Source organism: Zingiber officinale, chromosome 4A, assembly GCF_018446385.1.
Source record: "Zingiber officinale cultivar Zhangliang chromosome 4A, Zo_v1.1, whole genome shotgun sequence".
Lineage (NCBI taxonomy): Eukaryota > Viridiplantae > Streptophyta > Magnoliopsida > Zingiberales > Zingiberaceae > Zingiber > Zingiber officinale.
Genome location: NC_055992.1, coordinates 157,468,765 through 157,476,540, shown reverse-complemented (window position 1 = coordinate 157,476,540; position 7,776 = coordinate 157,468,765). Strand labels below are relative to the sequence as shown.

The window sequence follows — 7,776 nt, the reverse complement described above, 5'->3', positions numbered from 1 at the left end:
CTATCTTTTACTCATTGTCAATCAACATACCTTCGTCGAAAGTTAAAGCTACTATCCTTAAGTACTAATCAGAGAAGATCCCTGTGAAATCCTATTATGATTAACCCCTGTCACTAGAGTGCCTCGGTAGATCACAAGAATACAAATCTAATCGGTATCATTAGCGATGGAGATAGGGGTTTGGTTTGGTTTCTTACTTCCTTGTGGAGAAGTTGCCTCTCCTTTCAAGGGAATATCCTAGACGTCTGTGAACAGGTTACCCCTGTCACTATGACCCCTCGGGTATACGATCTAAGATCCTCTCTTTACGAAATTAGCAATTCCTATACAATTAATTAACATGACAAGGCAACAAGTCTCATGTATATCAAATAGAAACGAAGTAAGAGAAATCATCCAACGAGTAAAGGCACAAACATGAGTCTTACATCAAACCCTATCCAAAACTATTCCCTACATCCATAGAAAAGGAGATCTACTTCATTGTGAGGAAAGAACAATCCCAAAACATAAAGTAAATCATACTTACAACCCTTGATGTGAGAAGAAGGGGAAGAAGAGATATTTGTCGAGGTTTCCGATGTCTTGGGGATGCCTCCTTGCTCTGGAGATGTACGGAACGTCGAGTGACGGCAGTGGATGAAGCTCTAATGTTTCCCCCGAAGGGGAAAACCCTTTCCCAAGGAGAGGAACGAAGTCCCGAACCAAAGATCCCCAAGAATAGGGTTCTTGACCCTTTTTATAGGTTAGGGCATGGGCGTCGCACGACCCGTGCCACAGCCATGCGAGATCCACACGACCAACATTTTCCTCCCTTTGGGTTGAGTGGCACGGCCGTGCGAGATCGCACGGCCATGTCTTCCTTCTACTCTGGCTGCGCTACACGACCTTGCCAATTGGCACGGTCGTGCCTTCCTTTGCCTCTGGCCACTCTGCACGGCCGCGCGAATTGGCACAGCCGTGTCTCTCTCCTGCTCTGGTTACATTGAACGATCGTGTGAATTGACACGACCATGCCTTCCTTCTGCATTGGTTACACCGCTCGACCGTGCGAATTGACACGGGCGTGCCTTCCTTCTGCTATGGCCGTGCAGAATTGTATCAAGGTCGTGTAGATCATTTTAGCACATCTTAACATGGTATTCTTGAATTGAGGTCTTTATCAAAGTTGTAGATCTTGAAGTTATCTACAATTCGATATAAAGAACAACCCAAAACTCCAACTGAGCAGAAGGTTATGGCCATTTTAATTTTAGTCTGCAGTGTAGAAATTTCACACGGCCTGGACACGTCACCTTGGAAGATCTAGACTCCACTTAAGCTTTGTTTTTTCTCCAAATTGTGTACTGTCAACAAGGAAACATACAAAGAGTAGATCTCCAAACAAAAGAGTATTTATGCTGAATATATGCTAAGAGAGGTGAACATGCACAAAATATACGTGAATAAAGTAAGTGAATGTGCGTCAAAACATGTATAAATGATCATAAGATCTACGCATATCACACCCCCAGACTTGAACCTTTGTTTGTCCTGAAGCAAAACTCACAATCTAGATTTATGTGTGTAGATGGCATGTAATAATCCCTAATGAATCAGTATAAACCTATCATATAGCTTTATTAATGAGCATGATACAAAAATTATTTGAGTGTAGCCTAAGTAGAAGTTCTCTGTGTTCAGTGTAATAAGTGGCTTAACTTTTTCAAGTGTGAACCTCTAAGCCTAGTCAATTTTCCATTTAACCGTGTTCCTCATACTTCCGGCGATAGACACTTACCTACCACACACAAGGTTCGTTCCCCTCAAAAATACTATACATCATCTACACAAGGTCTCAAAGGAATATTCAGTATTAAGAGAAACATAGCATTCATTTCCCCAGTAAGCTAACTCGGTCTTAAAGGGGTGAATTGCTAGTTTTCATTCACGATAACTATTTTTTATCCCTTATTATTTTTTCTTCTTCTTTTTTTTTTTATGTTTGCAAAGTATCAAACTTGAACAAACTTTCATTTTTTTTGGGGGATTGATTTTTCTAAATGAGCTTACATGATATGAGTTTATTCAGTAACCAAAATGTAGTTGAGAGGTCACCATAGAAGCAAGAGTACTAGTCCAGTTCTATGAATCATGAATATTTTAAAAAATATCTACCATCAAAGTCAAGCATAATGTGAAGAGATCCTAAAACTAGGTCGACATTCAAATTCTTCTAGTAATAACAATACTCACTTCATGCTACTATGGATAGGAAAATAAAGTTCAATAAGCATACTAGCATACCAAATCACACAACATAAATATCTAGATGAAACGTGCTAGTATTTTACATTAAGGAACAAACAATCATGATGTGATGAATGATGCAACTAGGAAAAATTTATTATGCAAAAGAAATAAGCAAAAACTAAACTAAATCAAATACATCTAACGCATCCCCCCAGACTTAAACTTTTCATTGTCCCAATGAAAACTAAAAACAATGTAGAGGAGATCAAAAGTAAGAGAAGTTATCAAATAATGCGCGCCAAATGCCCATGTCATTACCTTCTCCCTCATGTAATTGCATTCCTCCTAATCTTTGAGTCCTATAAAAAAAATTTGACAACAAAAATTAAGTAGAGGATACATGCTTATTATGAGGAAAGAAATGAAACTAGAAAGGAACTAAAAACATGAATGAAAACACGATTGAACTTGGGTTGCCTCCCAAGAAGCGCTTGTTTAAGGTCATTAGCTCAACCACTTCATTAGATTTATCGAAATCTCGCTCTTGGAGGGGTAAGATATTTCAACACCCTCCTACCAAGGGCTCTTATTATGGAGAGAGCTTTCATCAAAGGAGCTACAGAGTAAAGTATAACTCTCTCCATCTTCGTCTTCTTTGAAGTTCTTCTAGGTGGTCGAAGACAGTTTAGTCTGAGCTTCCAATTATTGGCCTCTTGAAAACCTACACACCCAAAAGAAAGGCAAACCTCCCACAAGCATGTAATATAAGAAAGAACTAGAACCGTATTAGTATGAACTGAATATGTATCCAAAATTGAATCACATCTAACAAAATCAATTATAGGTATCTCTATAAAATTTTCCAAAAGATCACTAGAAATACTAACCTTGCTTTGTTGAGAGGTACCTGAAAGTTCTAAACATGTGGATGTGACTTCTGAATCTTGTATTGGTTCTAGCTCTGGCTTAAGTGGTGGTGCCTCTAAAAATAGTGATTCTTGGGGCTTTGCTTCTATTGCACAAGTCCCTATACATTGGTCCACAACATGTTCAATCCTTGCAACTCTCATAATCTCAGAAGGTTGTGTGGATAAAGGAGGTGATTCTTGAGATGTTGCTTCCACAACACAGCTCCCTACACTTCCTTTCATAACATCATCATCAACACAAGCATCAAAAAAATAAACCAACATCAATATCCTCAGTGGAAGAGTCATCTATAGGAGGATCACTAACTTCATTTGCAGTTTTGAGTTGATCTACCACATCACATTCATCATCTGAAAATTCAATTTCATCATAACACCTTGTAAACTCAGAAGGTAAATCAGAAAACTTATTATCCACTGCATTATCATCACAATCCTCATCTGAAGAGTCCTTATCTTCATATACATCTAGAAATCTACACTCAACCATATTAGTGTCACAGAATTTGCCAAAGTCTTCATTTTCATTAACCCTCACTAGCCTTTGTGGAAAAGGAATCTTTAGTGAAGGTCTTAGGAAAGGTACTTCCTTTTTCCCATATTCCCTTTGAACTTGCGGAGGAGGTCCAACTTGCTTACCTAATGTAGGTGTGATCAATCATTGAGGGAAAGGTACTTGTTGCCTTTAGGAACTTCCTGGAGTAATGAAACTGAGTTCTTGATGTCTTCTATTGTTCTTCTCCTCAATTCTAAACAAATCCTTCTTTAGTAGTTCTTCATGATTCTTGCCACTTCTCAACTTAAAATTATTATTATTTACACTAGATCTTGTCTATGTAGGAGGAAGGTCTTCCTTGAACCATTTTGAAACTATGCTATTAATCTTTTCCCCTAAATGTTTGAACTTCTCATTCTGTGACTTGCGAATTTGAACATTCTTGGGTGGTTGAACTACATTTTGTTTGACAGACTCTCTTGTATATATGGCTTGTACTTCTTGAATTTTTTAGGGAGATTCCATCCAACTTTTGCTTGATCATTCATGGAGGTTTAATGTTACTTGATCAATCAATATATATGCTTTGTCTACACTCTTGTCCATAAAAGAACCTCCAGCTGATGAATCTAACAAACACTTATCTGAGAAAGAAATTCCCCTATAGAATATGTGCAGGGTCAATCATTTTTCTAAACCATGATGAGGGCACTGTCTTTGTAGACTCTTGATCTGTCCCATGCGTCAAATAATGATTCTTCATATACCTGAGCAAAATTTGTGATGCAATTCCTCATATAAATTGTACTACTTGGAAGGAAAAAATGATCTAAAAATTGCTTCTCCAATTTTTTCCAACTTGTGATGCTTTGAGGATGGAGGGAATATAACCAAGTCCTTGCTTTATCCTTGATACTGAAAGGAAATGCTATCAATTGAACTGCATCTGCTGACACTCCTTCACAATTCACCATATCACAAAGCTCTAGAAATGTCTCAAGGTGCAGATAAGGACTTTCTGATACTTCTCCTCCAAATTTGTGACCTTGTATCATGAAAATTAACTCTGGGTCTAGTTGAAAATTTTCTGCTTCAATATGATGTTGCACAATGGGAGATAAAAATCTTACAGGAATGGGTGCAGAGAAATCTCTTAAGGACCTGCTTGACATGTTAGTGCTCATGGTATCTAAAAAAAATTATGAGAAAAGAACAAAAATGAAAAATTAAAGACAAAAAATAAAATACTATATGAAAAGCAAGAAAGAAAATGCAGAATTTAAATTACAAGAAAGAAAGTGCATAATGAAAACAAGAAAGAAAATGTAAAAGAAAAAGAAAAATATCTAGGGTAATTCATATGCTAATCAACTAATGTTAATCGAAAATAATCCCTGGCAACGACGCCAAAAACTTGTTACGATTCCGCAAGTGCACGGATTCGTCGTTAGTAATATATAATATTGTCGAACCACAGGGACTGTTGATTAAGCATTAGAGATGTCACAAAGTAAGTTATCTAGACGGTCAAAAGTTGGCTTTGGTGCTTGCAAACTAACGAGAGTGATTGAAGAGAGAAAGAGAAGGATGAGAGAATCGATCTTGGAGGGAATTGAGCTCTAGGAAATGGATTCTACGATTTCGGTTTCGTTGTGGTGGAACTTGAGGTATCATGTTCTATCTTTTACTCATTGTCAATCAACATGCCTTCGTCGGAAGTTAAAGCTACTATCCTTAAGTACTAATCAGAGAAGATCCCTGTGAAATCTGTTGGGTTTTTCGGGCCGCAAAAATTGCTTTTTGCGTTGCGGAAACCCCGAAATTCCCATGCCACCGGATCCGTGGAAAGATTTAAATTTCATAAAAACTTTCACGTACGAGTTTTCTATGCCTAGATCTACTTTAGATCTACAAGATAAGAATTTACCCTTGATGTGATGCCCTTCGCTAATCCCGCTCGTCCAAGGTTCGTCGGATCTCGAGAGTATCAAAGTAGATACTCCTCTATGTGTATCCACACAAGCAAGAGATAGAGAAGAAATCTTGAGTGTGCTAGCACTCCAAGAAGTCTTGGCCAAAGAGGAGAGGGAGAGAAGAGAAGAAATCAATGAGGAAGAAGATGGGAGTTACACCAAGCACATCAAATGCACACATCAAGTGGTCGGCCACTTCATGAGGGGATTTTATCTCCATGGGATACCAAGAGTCACAACTCTTGATCTCCCTTATGAGGTGGCACACCACTTAAGCAACTATGATGATGTGGAGCATCATCATTGGTCCACTCTTTGTCAACTCACCAATGAAGTGGCAAATGGTCAAGTCAAACTTGACTCTTCATCTTCCTCTCAAGTCAAGTCAAACTTGACCACTTCTATCCCATGGTTGATCAAATCTAACCATTGGTTCAAGTCAATTTTAATTTAATGAATCTTTATTCATTGAATTAAATTGACTCAATGAGTCTAAGTCCAAATTAGACTCATCTAACACATGAACCAAATTGAGTCCAACTCAATTAGCCTAATTTGGATTACTCTTAATCCAATTTGGTTCATCACATGAACCTAATCTTTTAGGTTCATCAAATGAACATAATCTCCATCTAATTGCCCTTTGTGTGTGACCCTATAGGTTCTTATAACATTGGCAATGCTCCTAAACTCATTTAGAAGCATAAGTAATGAGCGGTATCTAGCAACACATCATTACTACCCAAGTTATAAGAATGTTGAGATCCAACATCACCTTGTGACTACTAATTGTGACTCTTCACAATATATGACAAGTGTCCTTCTAACCTTCACATCTAGATTGATCAATGTGAGGCATAGACCGTGTCATCCTATAATTAATCTAAATCTTGAATCCCAAGTAGACTCACTCGATCAAATGAGCTCAATATCTCATATTGACTCATTTGGGCATGGGTATGCACTTCGTGGTCTCACTATATCAAGAATATCGATGTCACTCCTGTCATATAAGAGGGATAGATCACATCTACATCACTCACATCCCTCCGCATAATTTGTTACATACCCAGTAATCGCTTTTATAGTCCACCCAGTTACGGGTGGCATTTGACGGAACCAAAGTATGCAACTCCTTATGTAGGGAACCATTGTGACTTCAGGTCCAAGGACTAATAGTCATACTAATAGCCACATGAGAAAGTATATGACACTCATATAACGATCCATGATACTTTCTCATGGCGGGTCATTCAGTATACATTCTCCAATGCATACTCATGTATCAACTTGATATCTCCATATCCATGACTTGTGAGATTAAGTCATCGAGTTGACCTACATGCTAGTCTCGTCGCATTAACATTGTCCTTGAATGCCAATATTTTACTAGGAATGATTAAGAATAGTGTTCCCTATATCATCTCACTATCGATTCAACTAACCGATTGATATAGGTAAGAACCTTCTACTTAAGGACGCTATTATACTTAGTTATTTGACACCAATACAAGTAAGCATAATAACCAAAAATAAATGTCTTTATATATATAAGAATATGATACAATGAGTCCATACAATAATCATCAAATGATTGGCTCTAGGGCTCTAACTAACAATCTCCCACTAGCACTAGTGTCAATCTGTATAGGCTCTAAGGCCCAATGACCTAGTGTGGCCATCATGTTTTCTCTGTGCCAAAGCTTTGGTCAAGGGATCTACGATGTTAGCCTCAGTGGGTACTCTGTAAATCTTCACATCTCCTCTATCGATGATCTCTCGAATGAGATGGAAGCGTCGTAGTATGTGTTTGGACCGCTGGTGTGAGCGAGGTTCCTTAGCCTGCGCAATTGCTCCATTGTTGTCACAATAGAGCTCAATAGATTCAACGATGCTAGGAACCACCCCAAGTTCAGTGATGAACTTGCGGATCCAAAATACCTCCTTTGCTGCTTCTGATGCAGCAATATACTCGGCCTCTGTTGTAGAATCAGCGACTGTGTCCTGATTCGAACTCTTCCAGCTCACAACACCACCATTTATGCAAAACACGAACCCTGACTGCGATCGATAATCATCCTGGTCGGTTTGGAAGCTGGCATCACTGTAACCCTTTACAGCTAGCTCATCATCACCTCCATATATC

General features: G+C 38.4%; 1 non-coding gene across 1 annotated transcript; it reads left to right on the top strand.

Annotated features, from left to right (window-relative positions):
* The first annotated feature begins 4,351 nt into the window (after positions 1-4,351).
* LOC121973968 lies at positions 4,352-4,456 on the top strand. The gene has a single exon (XR_006109867.1). It is a non-coding gene; the product is annotated as a small nucleolar RNA R71 (small nucleolar RNA).
* The last annotated feature ends 3,320 nt before the right edge of the window (positions 4,457-7,776 follow it).